The 14,986-nt window shown below is 45.7% G+C and overlaps 2 protein-coding genes across 5 annotated transcripts in view; one reads left to right on the top strand and one right to left on the bottom strand.

Moving 5' to 3' along the window:
* The window catches only part of LOC144600251 (protein INSYN2B-like), a 99,634-nt gene extending 97,027 nt beyond the window's left edge, over nucleotides 1–2,607 (bottom strand). The window contains exon 1 of one of the 4 annotated variants that reach the window (XM_078411813.1): nucleotides 2,122–2,606. The gene's annotated coding sequence lies outside the window, so the exon portion shown is untranslated. Of the gene's footprint in view, nucleotides 1–2,121 lie in introns of all 4 variants that reach the window. The other 3 variants (XM_078411811.1, XM_078411814.1, XM_078411812.1) reach the window with 3 other exon arrangements.
* LOC144600250 (dedicator of cytokinesis protein 2-like) overlaps nucleotides 1–14,986 on the top strand; it is a 706,150-nt gene that overhangs the window by 397,698 nt on the left and 293,466 nt on the right. The window lies entirely within an intron of this gene.

The raw sequence follows: 14,986 nt of genomic DNA on the forward strand, positions 1-14,986 counted from the left end.
GCAAGGGGATGCATTAGCACATTTTATACTAATAGATTCTCATGAAATGATTAACCTCCTTAAAGGCTAGTGTTACATTTTGCCTAATTAGGACAGCATAAGGAAAAGCTGTTAGAAAAACAATCACTTAAATCAGTTTACCATTTTATAGTGAAGGTCGATACTAAATTTATCCAGTGCATCTACGACCCTTTTGAAAATTATTTAGAATATAAAGGATGTTTCATATGTTTTTAAAGATTTTTATACTGTTTATGTTCAATATAAGCATGGATTGGAAATTAGATTGCCTAAGCAAATCCTCATCTGATCTGAGTATGCTCTTAAATACTACAACCAGACTTAATAACCAGGGTTAAGCAGAGAAAAGCTTCTGATCACTGTTCACTGACCTCTGGTGGTGTATGGGTGTCAGGATATAAACAGGATGGGACTGGACCATTGCCACTATTTGTTGTCTAGACGAGGAAGGAAGAAAGGCTAATGAAGAAAAAGGCCTCGGGGAGAAATTGTCCTTGATCACCCGGACTAATTTCACGTTGGGAATAATGGCCACAGTTTTGACTCACCTCTGCGCACGCAGTTCCACTGAAGTTTCATATTCTCACACATGCTTATTGCCAGTTGACTAAGTTGAATTTCGATCCCCTGATCTCCCTGGAGCCTAACCCCAGCAAAGATGGACATCTCAGGGAGGGGTGAAGAACAGACACGAGAAGGAAGCTTGGACTGTGCTGAAACTGTTAGAGACGAGATATCAAGCTTGCCTGAAACCCACACAGAACTGTTGGCATCCTTGCAAGCTCCCCATGCCCACTGCTAATAAAGGCTTCTTAAATGACCATTTTAAAGGGAAATAATGTAACATGACCTTAACATTTGCCAGCTTATATTAACTGGAAAGTAAACATTTTGTTGGGAATCTGTTAAAAATGGGTCAGCCCTCAAGAGGATTGTCAAGTAAGTAGAGATGAGGGAGACCATTTGGCCCATCTAACCAGTTTATGCTACATTTCTACTCCCATCTCTGTTCCTCTTCAAGGCACAGAGGCTGTTTGTTGCCTGTGCAAGGTTTCCAGTACATTGGGCAGTGGGATGGGAAGGGTGGTGCAAGTTAAGGTGTTCCTCTCTCATTTAAAAAAAAAAGGTTTCAGTCTCTGCTTCCTGATACTCTTCATTTTGACTTAAATTTACAGTGAAACGGCAAAAAAGTAAAGACTTTAGCACAACAGGTCTGATATTTTCCCACCTCCAACACCCTACAATACTTCAGTGAAGCCTGAGGGATTGAGCTGAGGTATTAATGCATATTTACATGCCCACTGCCGCACTTCCAATCATCCACAGACCTGTTTCGGAACATCTTTAGAGAACAAATATTGGGCCAGTGTAAAAGTTGGGGTGTTGCATAAGTAGAAAAATAAATATATCCATTGTTATTCACTTTGAACTATCCCTCCACTCTTCCTCCAAGTGACTGCAAAGTGCCACTAGCTAGTTGTTCAGGGCAAGCCACTAAGGAAATACCGACAAGGATTCCTGTCTCATTTCCCCTTCATTTGACACGACAGTCTCACTCTCAGTTTCTCCCCCCAACTCTCCTCGTCTCTCCCTGTGTTTCTCCTTCTCACTCCCTCTCTCTCTTTCAGCCCCCTGTCTCCGTTTCTCCTTCTTGCTGTCTCTCCGTCTCCGCCGGTCCCTGTGGCCAGGTGTGGATCTCGGGCGCCTGAAGTGCCTTGCGGCCGCCGCCACGGATTGAACGGAGAGGCTTAGGCCGGGCAGGGGAGACGGGTCCGAACAACCTTGAGCGAGCCACTGTTTATATGATATATTAGATCAAGCACCAGAATAACTCAGCAGTTACAGAGCAGGAAGCAGATGTGAAGATGAGGTGATTAAAATGCAGAGCCTCTCTGAAAACATACCTGTCATCTCATAGATCATTAAAGCTGCAGGCTTAACACTGATTTAAGATGCTGATTTGACTCAAACGTGGAGGTTAATGCACATTGACAAGGCAGTTTAAGAGCATATCAGGAGTTCCCCCTTTTTACAAGCAACATGCTTTTGGATTACATGGCAAGTTCTTTGGGTTAATAAGGTTATTGAAATACTCCTCACCTGCTAATTCTCCGCCGTTGTGCGATATCCATGGCATGCTATGAGGGCGAACACAGGAGTCCATTTTCAACTCTTCTCTCGAGGAGACCTCTGAAGTTAGCAACCTGACTGAACCAGGGCAGGCTTCAGTGAGTCCAGCTCCACAATCACCCCTTCCCCACCCCCAGCCCACATTTTATCGCAGCAAGGTGTAATTCGGACAAATTCGTGACTTCTCGTCCCGGTGGAGCATGAAGCAGAGGAGAAAAAAATCCCGTCAGAGCTCCGTTCAATGGTACTGTGCCATGCCACCGAGAAGCAGCTTTAGAATATTTACAATCTGAGCTGCAGCGCTGGTAGCAAATAAAGCAGAGGCAAACTAACAGTGCTGTCGCTGTGTGTCTCTCTCTCTCTCTCCTCTCTCTCCTCTCTCTCCTCTCTCTCTCTCTCTCTCTCTCTCTCTCTCTCTACACATTCCACGTGAGGACTGTGCACCACATTCAGACCAGAGGGGTTCTGGGTCAGGAGTAGAGGTGGGATTTGGGTAACTAATTATCAGTGACTCAGTCAGTTCAGCCTCGCCAAGTCTGTCTGAGATTCTAAATTGCTGGTGCTTTTGTAAATACTGTTCACTCCATCCAGTCTCAATCTGTTCCACAGTCTGCCTATCAGTGCAATCTGTTCATTCCTGGGCATCATTAAAAGGGCAATGAAGCTGTACATTTGTTCCTGTTGATTCCATGATTACAGCAGATCCCGGTTTCCCTGTCATGTGCTGCTATTTTCCCTAAAGCATCACAAACATGATCGATCATTAAACATGCTGCAATGCATTCATTCGTACCGTGGAGGGAGTCTCTGACTCGCTGGTCTCATTGCTGCCCCTCGAGTCCCGCCAGACAGAGGGTGGGGATTGGTGTGTAATGTCCACCTGCAGGTATGGTGTCCGGAGGGGATTGGGCATTCGCTCCTGGCTTTGAAAGAGGCAGGTTGGGTTTCTGCAATACCTCACTCGTTTCCCATGAAGCAGAGCTCAGAGCACTGGCACTAAATGCTCCATCAATGTGCCGTGGGTTCACATGCCTAGTGGGTGTGGATAAGCACCCCTAACTGTGATAGGTTCACTTCTTTAATCTAGCCCACCTCGTAGAAGTGCTCCTTGAAGCCAAGGCCAAACCACACCAGTGAGTGTCTCCATCCTTGAGTTAAGACTTTTCCTACTATCCCTTCATTATTATCCCTCTGAATGTGATGCTGAATGATGAAACTCAGATAGAGTCCTTTGGACCATCTTCCTCCCAGCCTCTACTTCGTGCGGGGAAAGTTATTACTATTTGACTTTAGGGTCAAAAAGACTGCCAGATTCTTCCACCAACCATGCCTTGGACGGTGCTCGAGCAGAGGATAGAGTGCTCAGCACTGAGGCCAACTGTGTGTGTGTGTGTGTACCCACAAATGGTGGTGTGATTCAGCTCAGCTAACTCAGCACTGATGGTTCCAGGGACTGAAGTCCTGCATGGTTCAATAATCCACAGAATAAATCTCTACTGATAAACTATCTGTCCTGGGAATCTTTTCAGCTGAAATGAACTACTTGCAGTCCATTGAAACCGAGCTGAGTTACGATGTGAAATGTTAATCTCAACCAGGCAGTCTTATTGCACCCTGCTACTGACAACCGCAGATTTAAAGACTAAAAGAATGGGATTCTTTTTTCTTATTCACTAACCAGTCACTATGGTTGGAGAGCAGTGAAAGATGGGATGGCATCAATGGGGCCCAGTCCTCTCCTTCACTCTCATCCTGTCCCCCACCCCCCTTCACCGTCTCTCGGACATGTGGGAACAATGGCTCATCAGCTGAGGTGGCCAGTGGTCAGAGAACTTCTGTTTTCAAATGCTGCAGCGACTCAGCGGGTCAGGCAGCATCTCTGGAGAAAAGGAATGGGTCACGTGACTCTCGGTCTGAAGAAGGGTCTCGACCCAAAACGACACCTATCCCTTTTCTCCACAGATGCTGCCTGACCCGCTGTGTTACCCCAGCATTTTGTGTGTGTCGTCGGAGTAAACCAACGTCTGCAGTTCCTTCCCAAACGTGAGGTTTAATATTGTTTCCCTGCTTTGGAGTTACACAAGCTCGCGTTCTGTAATATGAAATCCCTGCTCATTGCAGGTACATTGGCAATGATGCTGACCTTCCATAAGGCAGCAGAAATGTCAGTGAAATGCATCTCACAACCCTTGTGAGGATACTTCTCCTGGCTTCCACTTGAAATCAATCCAGCAGTAATTGATATTAAGTTGGTAATCTCATTTGTCTAGGCGGTGGAATGGCTTAGGAGAGAAAGAGGAGTGTTGCACTGGTCCATTAGATATTATTTCTCTGAGGGTTTATGATTTCTAATGCTTGTCAGACTAACATATGTGCTTACACAGATACATAGATATTTCCATGCAAGCACCACATGGGGGTACGAACTCCGATAAACACCCACACGGATGCGCACACAGCCACACGCCCATAACAACACACATCCACCCACACACAGACCCATAAACATTCACCAACACAGACTGAGACTCGTGGATCGCAGTGATTCTAGACCCACACAGTTACAAAAAGCTGGAGGAACTCAGCGGGTCAGACAGCATCAGTGGAGAAAAGGAATAGGTGGCCCGACTCTCAGTCTGAAGAAGGGTCTCGACCCAAAACGTCACCTATTCCTTTTCTCCACAGATGCCGTCTGACCCGCTGAGTTACTCCAGCTTTTTGTGTCTATGCTCGCTTTAAACCAGCATCTGCAGTTCCTTCCGACCAACACAGTTACACATGGAACCCCTCGCACACACAGAGACATTTTCCTCATTTGGAGGCAATTATTCATCCTTATAGACTTGTGTTATTGCAAACCTCTGCAGTGAATGATTCATAGAAACATAGAAAATAGGTGCAGGAGGAGGCCATTCGGCCCTTCGAGCCAGCGCCGCCATTCATTGTGATCATGGCTGATCATCCACAATCAGTAACCCGTTACTGCCGTCTCCACTAGCCCCTAGAGCTCTATCTAACTCTCTCAAATTCCTTTATCATTGTTCTGTTTCCTCAATTGTTTTAAAGCTAGGTGCTGCTTTATCATGAACACTTCAATTAAGCTTAATGAACATCTTTTTATAAAAGCGGCTTTAGACGTGCCTGTGATTTATTGATGGTGCAGTCCTGGCTGCCAGATTCATTCCACCTCACACCATTCACGCTTGTTTTCATTTTTGCTGATTATTTTGTCTCTTTTCCTTTCTGAGGGAAACGATCCTCACAGGGCTTGGATCTTGCAGGTTCATTATTTCCTCTTTTCTCATGCAACCCTTGTAAATGAATGTTGTCCATCTTCTCAAAGGCATCAGAGCCAAAGCTCAAAGGAACAACAAACCGGGCTGATTGATGGAAAGCAGAAGCAGCACTTCGCACTCCTGCCCCCAGCCACGATTTCTGTCCCGCTGCATTTTTTATATTATATTTCTCTCTTATCTTAGGGGCGGTAGAGTGACACAGCTGGTAGAGCTGCTGCCTCACAGCACCACAGACCCGGTTCCGATCCTGACCTCAGCTGATGTCTGTGTGACGTTTGCACATTACCCCTTTGACCGCGTGGGTTTCCTCTGGGTGCTCCAGTTTCCTCTCGCATCCCAAAGACATGCTGGTTTGGAGGTCAATTGGGTAGGAAGGAACTACAGATGCTGGTTTACACCGAAAAGCTGGAGTAACTCAGCGGGCCAGGCAGCGTCTCTGGAGAGAAGGAATGGTGACGTTTCGGGTCGAGACCCTTCTTCAGGTTAATTGGCCTCTGTAAATTTGCCTCTAATGTGCAGGCAGTGGGATTACATAGAACTAGTGTTGACGGGTGATCGAAGGTCAGCGTGCACTCGGTGGGATGAAGGGGCTGTATCAATGCTCTATCTCTAAACTAAAACTAGCTAAAGGTTAGGTGGCCTTCTAATGCAAATCAGGCAGTTCAGCACAGAATAAGTGTGGATCTGTCTTCAGGGTTCTCTGCACATCATGCGATGCACGAATTCACACTACCATTAGGGAAAGTACACAATACACAATAGGTGCAGGAGGAGGCCATTCGGCCCTTCGAGCCTGTACGCACCGCCATTCAATGTGATCATGGCTGATCATTCTCAATCAGTACCCCGTTCCTGCCTTCTCCCCATACCCCCTGACTCCGCTATCCTTAACAGCTCTATCTAGCTCTCTCTTGAATGCATTCAGAGAATTGGCCTCCACTGCCTTCTGAGGCAGAGAATTCCACAGATTTACAACTCTCTGACTGAAAAAGTTTTTCCTCGTCTCCGTTCTAAATGGCCTACCCCTTATTCTTAAACTGTGGCCCCTTGTTCTGGATTCCCCCAACATTGGGAACATGTTTCCTGCCTCTAACGTGTCCAACACCTTAATAATCTTATATGTTTCGATAAGATCCCCTCTCATCCTTCTAAGTAGAGGTAGGTAGGATGTTAGCACATAGTGGTTGATTTAAACTAAGAACATGAATTGAAAGAGGGAGGCTCTTGATTGTAATGTTCAACTGATACACACCACACTCCCATGTTGACATGAAAGGTACAACTGAAAAAAAGAGCAAGGAGGACTTCTCTCTGTTATATGTGGCCAGTCTTCCTGCTTTAGAACATAGAGCATAGGACAGTGCAGAACAGGCCCTTCGGCCCACAATGTCTGTGCCTTACATAATGCTGCCTGCATATAATCCACATCCCTCCATCCCCGGCCTATCCATGGGCCTATTCAAAAGCCTCTTAAATATCACTATTGTATCTTTAACTGACACTAATTCGACAATTAACTGATCAGAAAATCCCTTTTCTGTGTGTGAGTGTTGACTGAGTTCTGATGGGCTGTTACGATTGCCAATGCTCAAGGTAAGATATCACACCAAGCACAGTTTGAGTTGTTTGCCGGGGAGATCTTAAAGAGGCTGTACAAAAAGGGAGCCGCATTTACGTCTTTTAAATTCACAGGGAATAAGTTGTAATATGCATTTTGGCTAATTGTATTGCTTTCTGTCAGCCAGTCTGCAGTGTGGTTGCTAATGAACCGCGTAGACAGATTTATAATAACATACTTAAAAAGTGTTCAATTAATAATTCAGCTCGAAGTGTCATCGTTAATTATGGTGAGGAACCCACAAATCAAAAACGCAGTTAAAAAAAAAAAATGGGGATGCTTTAATTATTAAAGGCTGCCAATAATTTAATTCTGCTGTTGACCTATGGCTGAGTTGGCAGCACTCTTGCCTCTGATGCTGAATCCACGTGTTCAGGCCACATGCTGGGGGCTTGGGCACAGAGTGTGGGCTGACAGCTCAGTGTTGAGCATGTGCTAAATACCTTGGATGAGTTGATTAAATCGAGCTTACACATGTTTGTGGCATCTATCCCCTTACAAGCTGCTTCTAGATTCGTCTACCTGAACCAGTCACTGACTTTCAATAGACAATAGGTGCAGGAGTAGGCCATTCGGCCCTTCGAGCCAGCACCGCCATTCAATGTGATCATGGCTGATCATTCTCAATCAGTACCCCGTTCCTGCCTTCTCCCCATACCTCCTGACTCCGCTATCCTTAAGAGCTCTATCTAGCTCTTTCAGTCTGAAGAAGGGGCTCGTCCCAAAACGTCACACATTCCTTCTCTCCAGAGATGCTGCCTGACCCGCTGAGTTACTCCAGCATTTTGTGATCCCACTGACTTTCACAGAATACCAAGTTCACCTCGGTGAAGCACCCAGGCAGTCGACAGACGTCTGAGGAAGGGTCTCGACCCAAAACTTTGCCCACTCCTTCTACCAGAAATGCTGCCCGTCCCGCTGAGTTACGCCAGCATTTTTCTGTCCGGCTTCAACATAATCGAGGGCCGTTTTCACCCCAGTCATTCCCTCACCTGCCCTCTCTCATCGAGCAGCATACACAAAAGCTTGCAAGCGCATACCATCTGATTCAAGAACCTCTCCTTCCCTGCTGTTATCAGACGGCTGAACGGTTTTCCCGTAACCTAGGATGTAGTCCCGAACTTCCAACCAACCTCATTGTGACCCTTGCACTTTTTAAAATATGTATTTTTTCTGTGACTGTAAGGCTACTGTAAATTGCGCATTCAGACATCTTCCCTCTTTGCTCTCCCCATTATATCAGTGCATGGCTTGATTGCACTAACGGAGAGTATGATTTGGTATGACTGGATAGGAGAAAAAAACAAAGCCTTTCACTGCATCTCAGTACACATGACAATAATAACGGATACAACACAATACTGTGGATGTGCTAGGATGCTACGTGAACGCAATTTTAAATGTATTTTACTGGAGCGATTAATCAGAACTGTTTTGCGTGCACAGCATGAGGTAGTTTCACATCCCCAACTATCATGTGGATGGAACTTGACATTTTTCTATCAAGGCTTGTAGCCACACTTGCTCTCAAGATTGTGAAGTTCTTTTAGCAGCAAACAAGCACGGCTGATTGAATAGCAGTGTGCTTGACAGGTACATACTGTGTGACAACTGATCTAACAAATCGCAGGTACATTACAACTCAACTATGCAATCGTTTGCTTTCCTCAAAGCTGTGGTTAGCTGATGTAATGAATTTTTAATTAAAGGGGCTTCACCAAGCCTCCATAATCTTCACCTTCTCCGAATGCCTGCTGGCTTGCCGCAACATCCTTTAACCATTACTCTCATTGATTGATACTGGCTCCATTTCGACGTGCCTCCATTTTATTCTTCTCATCCCTCCATGTCCTCTTGCCTCCTATCTCTGTAAGGCAGTAAGGCGGCGCAGCGGTAGAGTTGCTGCCTTGCGGCGCTTACAGCGCAAGAGACCCGTGTTCGATCCCGACTATGGGTGTTCTCTGTAGGGAGTTTGAACGTTCTCACCATGACCACGTGGGTTTTCTCCGGGTGCTACGGTTCCCCGCACACTTCAAAGACGTACAGGTTTGTAGGTTAATTGGCTTGGTATAAATGTAAATTGTCCCTGATTTGTGCAGGGTAGTGTTAATGTGTGGGGATCGCTGGTCGGTGCGGACTCAGTGGGCTGAAAGGCCTGTTTCCGCGCTATATCTCTAAACTAAACTAGACGACAACCTTCCAGGGTCTCGGTGTTTGTCTAGCTTTTACCCACTCCCCATTTTGCTTTAACCTCTGTGGCTGCCAAAGCCGAGAGCTCATGACTTTTTTCCCCCAAATCTCTGCCTCTTCCTTCTTCATAATGCCCCCCCTGCCCTCCCCCTCTACCACCCCTATAACTCTAAAGCCACCTTTAGCTTGGCACTGTAATATATTAAAGGCACTACATCAATGTCAAATGGCAATGAAGGGTTCTTAGTGAGTTTTGCAAAAATAGTGACAATTCCCTCATCTGAGACAAGAAGACTCCCGAACCAAAACATTACGATATGATATGATATGATATGATATGATATGATATGATACATTATGATATGATATGATATGATATGATATGATATGATATGATATGATATGATATGATATGAGCAGAAATGTAATGTTGAGCAGACAGTTCAACTCCATGGCCATAAGAGGTCAAAACACATGCAGTAGATAACAGCAAGCACCACCCTCTGCCATCGTCCCCGCAGGACACGCACCATTTTGAAATGCACTTCCATTCCTTTCTATCCCTTGCATCAACACTCCTCAATTCCCTGCTCACAGCTCACAACTGTGTGTGGTACGGTGGCTCAGCGGTAAAGTTGCTGCCGTACAGAGGCCCGGGTTCGATCCTGACTACGGGCGCCGTCTGTACGGAGTTTGTACGTTCTCCCCGTGACCTGCGTGGGTTTTCTCCGAGATCTTCGGTTTCCTCCCACTCTCCAAAGATGCACAGGTATGTAGGTTAATTGGTTTGGTGTAGGTGTAAATTGTCCCTAGTGTGTGTAGGATAGTGTTAATGTGCGGGGATCGCTGGTCGGCGTGGACTCGGTGGGCTGAAGGGCCTGTGTCCGCGCTGTACCTCTGGATTAAACTAAACTAAACTGGCCCAGTTCCAGTGGGACAGCTGGCCATCCAGTGGTGATTTTCCATCCAGTGGTGATTTTCCATCCAGTGGTGATTTTCCATCCACTGGAAGTTAGTGCTGATTTTTCCAGTGATGCCAATGCCCCGGAAATTAAGTGAAGTGCACTCTGCCTAAATCTAGATTGGACAATAGTCCATGTAGACAAAATGAATTTAATTCCGAATATCCAAGACTATTAACAGGAGTATCAGTGCTTTTCTTTATTCTGCACGACATTAAGAATATGATGAAATACATTGTGCACCTTTATCAGAAATGACTTATGATATGAAATTAAATTGGCTCATTGGTTAATAATTGGCCAAGTCACCCATGAGTAATTATCCATCCATCTTTTGGGGAAGTGGAAATGTCGATTGTAACGCAGTTTCAACAACAAGGGATCCCTTGATGTACAGCTTCAGTCCAGTTATCTTATAATTAATATTGGCCAATTAAGGTGAAATCCTGCTTTCTGGAGAACACAGAACTCGTCTGTGCATGCAAACAGTGATGGTGAATGGAAATGTAGCAATGCTTACCTCTGTGGCAACAGCACTAACCGCTGTGCTGAACACCGAGGCAATAGGGCCCACAAGGTGAATGACACCACCAGGGCTTTCAGGAATGAAGAGTGGTCCTAACTCAGAGCAAAGAGAGTTCTACGGAGGCAAAGCTTCATTCAATGTACTATCTTGAGTCTTCCTCAGATATATTCTCGTGTGTAGAGAGAGACCCAGACCACCTTTGATCGTGGCCTGCACCAATCACATCTGAAGTCGGTTAAGGTCTAGATAGCATGAATGTGGAGGGATGTTTCTAGTGGTGGGAGAGTCCAGGACCAGAGGGCACAGATTCAGAATAAAAGGACGTACCTTTACAATGGGGATGTGGAGGAATTTCGTTAGCCAGAAGGTGGTGAATCTGTGGAATTCATTACCACAAAAGTCTTTGGAGGCCAAGTCATCGGGTATTTTTTAAAGTAGAGTGTGGTAGGTTCCTGATTAATAAGGATATCAAAGGTTACAGTGAGAAGGCAAAAAAATGGGGTGGAGAGGGAAAAATAGACCAGCCATGATCAAATGGCAGAGCGGATTCAATGGGCTGATTGGCATAATTCTGCTTTGATTATGAAGTCTTGCCCACCTTTTCTGAAAGTGGACTGGAAACATTTCACTGGGCCAAGACCAAATGCAATCCCTGACACTGTTTTACTGTAGATATTGCACATGAACAAAAGGAGTAATTTTTAGTATTAAACTAGCACAAGTGTGCCCGTTGGGCCCGTCCTCGTAGGGTTTCCATTGTAACCGGGAGGGGAGAGGGGGGGAGGGAAGGGGGAGGGTGGGGGCGAGGGAAGGGGGAGGGAGGGAGGAGGGGAGGGGGAGGGAGGGGGGGAGGGGAGGGGGGAAGGGGGAAGGGGGGAGGGAGAGGGGAGGGAGGGGGGTAGGGGGGGTAGGGGGGAGGGGGGGGGGCAGAGCGGATTCAATGGGCTGATTGGCATAATTCTGCTTTGATTATGAAGTCTTGCCCACCTTTTCTGAAAGTGGACTGGAAACATTTCACTGGGCCAAGACCAAATGCAATCCCTGACACTGTTTTACTGTAGATATGGCACATGAACAAAAGGAGTAATTTTTAGTATTAAATTACACAGCTAGATTCATTCTATTCCATTGGGAATAAGGCGCATTATAAATGTGAACACACTGCCCTATTAATGGTCTCCCGTCTTTTCTTAGTCAGTTATCTGGTACTTCCGACCATTGATCTGAGATGAGTGAGTCTCTCTTCATCAGGCCAAGCTCTCTGTTCAGACTTAGCTGGTCAATAGATTGCCCACAGATAATTCAGAGTAAAAGGACGTTCTTCTAGGAAGGAGATGAGGAGAAATTCCTTTAGTCAGAGGGTGATGAATCTGTGGAATTCTTTGCCACAGACGGCTGTGGAGGCGAAATCAGTGGATATTTTTAAGGCAGAGGTAGATAGATTCTTGATTAGTGCAGGTGTTAATGGTGAAGGGGAGAAGGCAGGAGAATGGGGTTGGGAGGGGGAGATAGATCAGCCATGATTGAATGGCGGAGTAGACTTGATGGGCCGAATGGCCTAATTCTGCTCCTATTCCTTATGACCTTATGTCCTTATGAGCTGATGCTACCTGCCACTTTTTTTCTCCTCATATGCACTGAAAGTGACTAACTGGCAAAGTGAATGGAAGGTCTCTCTGGACAGATGCACGCCTTCAACTGATGTGACTTCAGCTCCTGACACGAGATCACATTTTTCTGAGTCTGGTGGCGGGTCCTTTCAAGCTTCTGCACCTTCTGCCCAACGGGAGCAGGGAGAAGGAGGAATGGCTCTCAGGACGGACTTTGGGTGCTTACAGGGGGAGTAGATACATTTTGGAAAAATAGAGATTTTGGGATTAAGGAGAACTAGCATGGTGTGACAGTGTGGGACAGATCAGCCATGATGGTATTGGGTGGTCACGGTGGCGCAGCGGTAGAGTTGCTGCCTTACAGCGAATGCAGCGCCGGAGACCCGGGTTCGATCCCGACTACGGGCGCCGTCTGTACGGAGTTTGTACGTTCTCCCGTGACCTGCGTGGATTTTCTCCGAGATCTTCGGTTTCCTCCTACACTCCAAAGACGCACAGGTTTGCAGGTTAATTGACTTGGTAAATGTTTTAAAAAATGTCCCCAGTGGGTGTAGGATGGTGTTAATGTGCGGGGATCGCTGGGCGGCGCGGACCCGGTGGGCCGAAGGGCCTGTTTCCGCTCTGTATCTCTAAGCATTTAGATCAGTGTCTCAAGTCATTGTGCAGCCATTCTTTGATAACTGGTTGTCTATCACCTGAAGTCCTGCCCCTCCCCTGGTTCTATTGGTTGCAGCCTGCAGATTTCCAATAGCATTCACCTTCACTTCTTTTCACAAAGAGCAACCCTAAATCCTAACCCATTCCAATCTCTGTGGGAGCTTTCTGTTAGTCTCCAGTTCGACGGGGGGGGGGGGGGGGGGTGGACACTGGTGAGATAGACTCCATTAAAGAGGAGAGACACCCTAGGATGAGTAAACTCCAGGCTTCGGTGCCCAATTAGCACTCACTGTGAACCAGTTTACAAGTTGAATTAGTCGCCTTCTAGCCTTAAAATTCAGTAATGCTGGGTTTTTGTGGGGAAGTGCCAGTGAGCGTAAGTGATTGCAATAAATAAGTAAATAGATAAATGGATCTGGATAATATTTACAACTGTTTCAAACTTACTGGATTGAACAGCCGTCTGTTATACAAGGTTACTCATGTTGGCACAACATTAAAATTACGTAGAAATATAGAAAATGGGTGCAGGAGGAGGCCATTTGGTCCATCGAGCCAGCACCGCCATTCATTGTGATCATTGCTGATCATCCACAATCAGTAACCTGTGCCTGCCTTCTCCCCATATCCCTTGATTCTGCTAGCCCCTAGAGCTCTATCTAACTCTCTTTTAAATTCATCCAATTAATTGGCCTCCACTGCCTTCTGTGGCAGAGAATTCCACAAATTCACAACTCTCTGGGTGAAAAACTTTTTTTCTCACCTCAGTTTTAAATGGCCTCCCCTTTATTCTAAGACTGTGGCCCCTGGTTCTGGACTCCCCCAACATTGGGAACATTTTTCCTGCATCAAGCTTGTCCAGTCCTTGTATAATTTTATATGTTTCTAATTGAAGCGAACATTATGTGTATTTACTTACCTTAATGTTATGGCAGATTTGCTTTTAAACTTGCTGACAATATGAATCTATGTGCAAGAGGCAGTACGATAATCAGTCGACAGATGTCTGACCGATAGAAATGCTTTGCATTGGCCAGTTTATTCCAGTCAGCATGTCAACTGACAAACACGTTTAAGAGAAAGAGAAAATTGGGCCTATTTGCACTTGTCTGAGTTTTTAAAAAATGACAAGAGTGACTGAGTCGAAACCATGGGTGACAGAAAGCAGGGAGCTTCATTCAACATAACCTGACAGCAGTGTAAGTGCTGTGAGAGGTTTTAGTTAAGATGCCAACCGCTTGCTTTCTCTATTATTTGGCAATGTCGTTTTCCTTTAGGTTGAAGTAACTTGAGAGTTCTGTAAAAATAATTTAACTCAACAGAGATGGTTTATTCTGGAAAGGTTTATTCTCTCGCAAAGCTGTTGGCCTTTCTACACCTTCTTTCTATTGTGTTTGTTTAATCCCATTTCTTACGTTGGGCCCCTTGCTCATCACTTGCTTCATTCTACACCCACTAAGGCAGCAACTCTACCGCCGCGCCACCGTTTGTGGTGTTCAATAGCCTAATAGTTGGGTTTTGGCTCAAAATGGGCTGGGCAGTTTACTATATCAAAACAAAAATTCTTTAATTTAATTTAGTTTAGAGATACAGCACTGAATGCAGGTACAGCAGGCGGTGAAGAAAGCCAATGGAATGTTGGCCTTCATAACAAGAGGAGTTGAGTATAGGAGCAAAGAGGTCCTTCTGCAGTTGTACAGGGCCCTAGTGAGACCTCACCTGGAGTATTGCGTGCAGTTTTGGTCTCCAAATTTGAGGAAGGATATTCTTGCTATTGAGGGCATGCAGCGTAGGTTTACATATGTTGAAAGACTGGAGCGACTAGGCTAGTATACACTGGAATTTAGAAGGATGAGAGGGGATCTTATCAAAATGTATAAGATTATTAAAGGGTTGGACACGTTAGAGGCAGGAAACATGTTCCCAATGTTGGGGGAGTCCAGAACAAGGGGCCACAGTTTAAGAATAAGGAGTAG

The sequence above is a fragment of the Rhinoraja longicauda genome, chromosome 14 (assembly GCF_053455715.1).
Source record: "Rhinoraja longicauda isolate Sanriku21f chromosome 14, sRhiLon1.1, whole genome shotgun sequence".
NCBI classification, from domain to species: domain Eukaryota; kingdom Metazoa; phylum Chordata; class Chondrichthyes; order Rajiformes; family Arhynchobatidae; genus Rhinoraja; species Rhinoraja longicauda.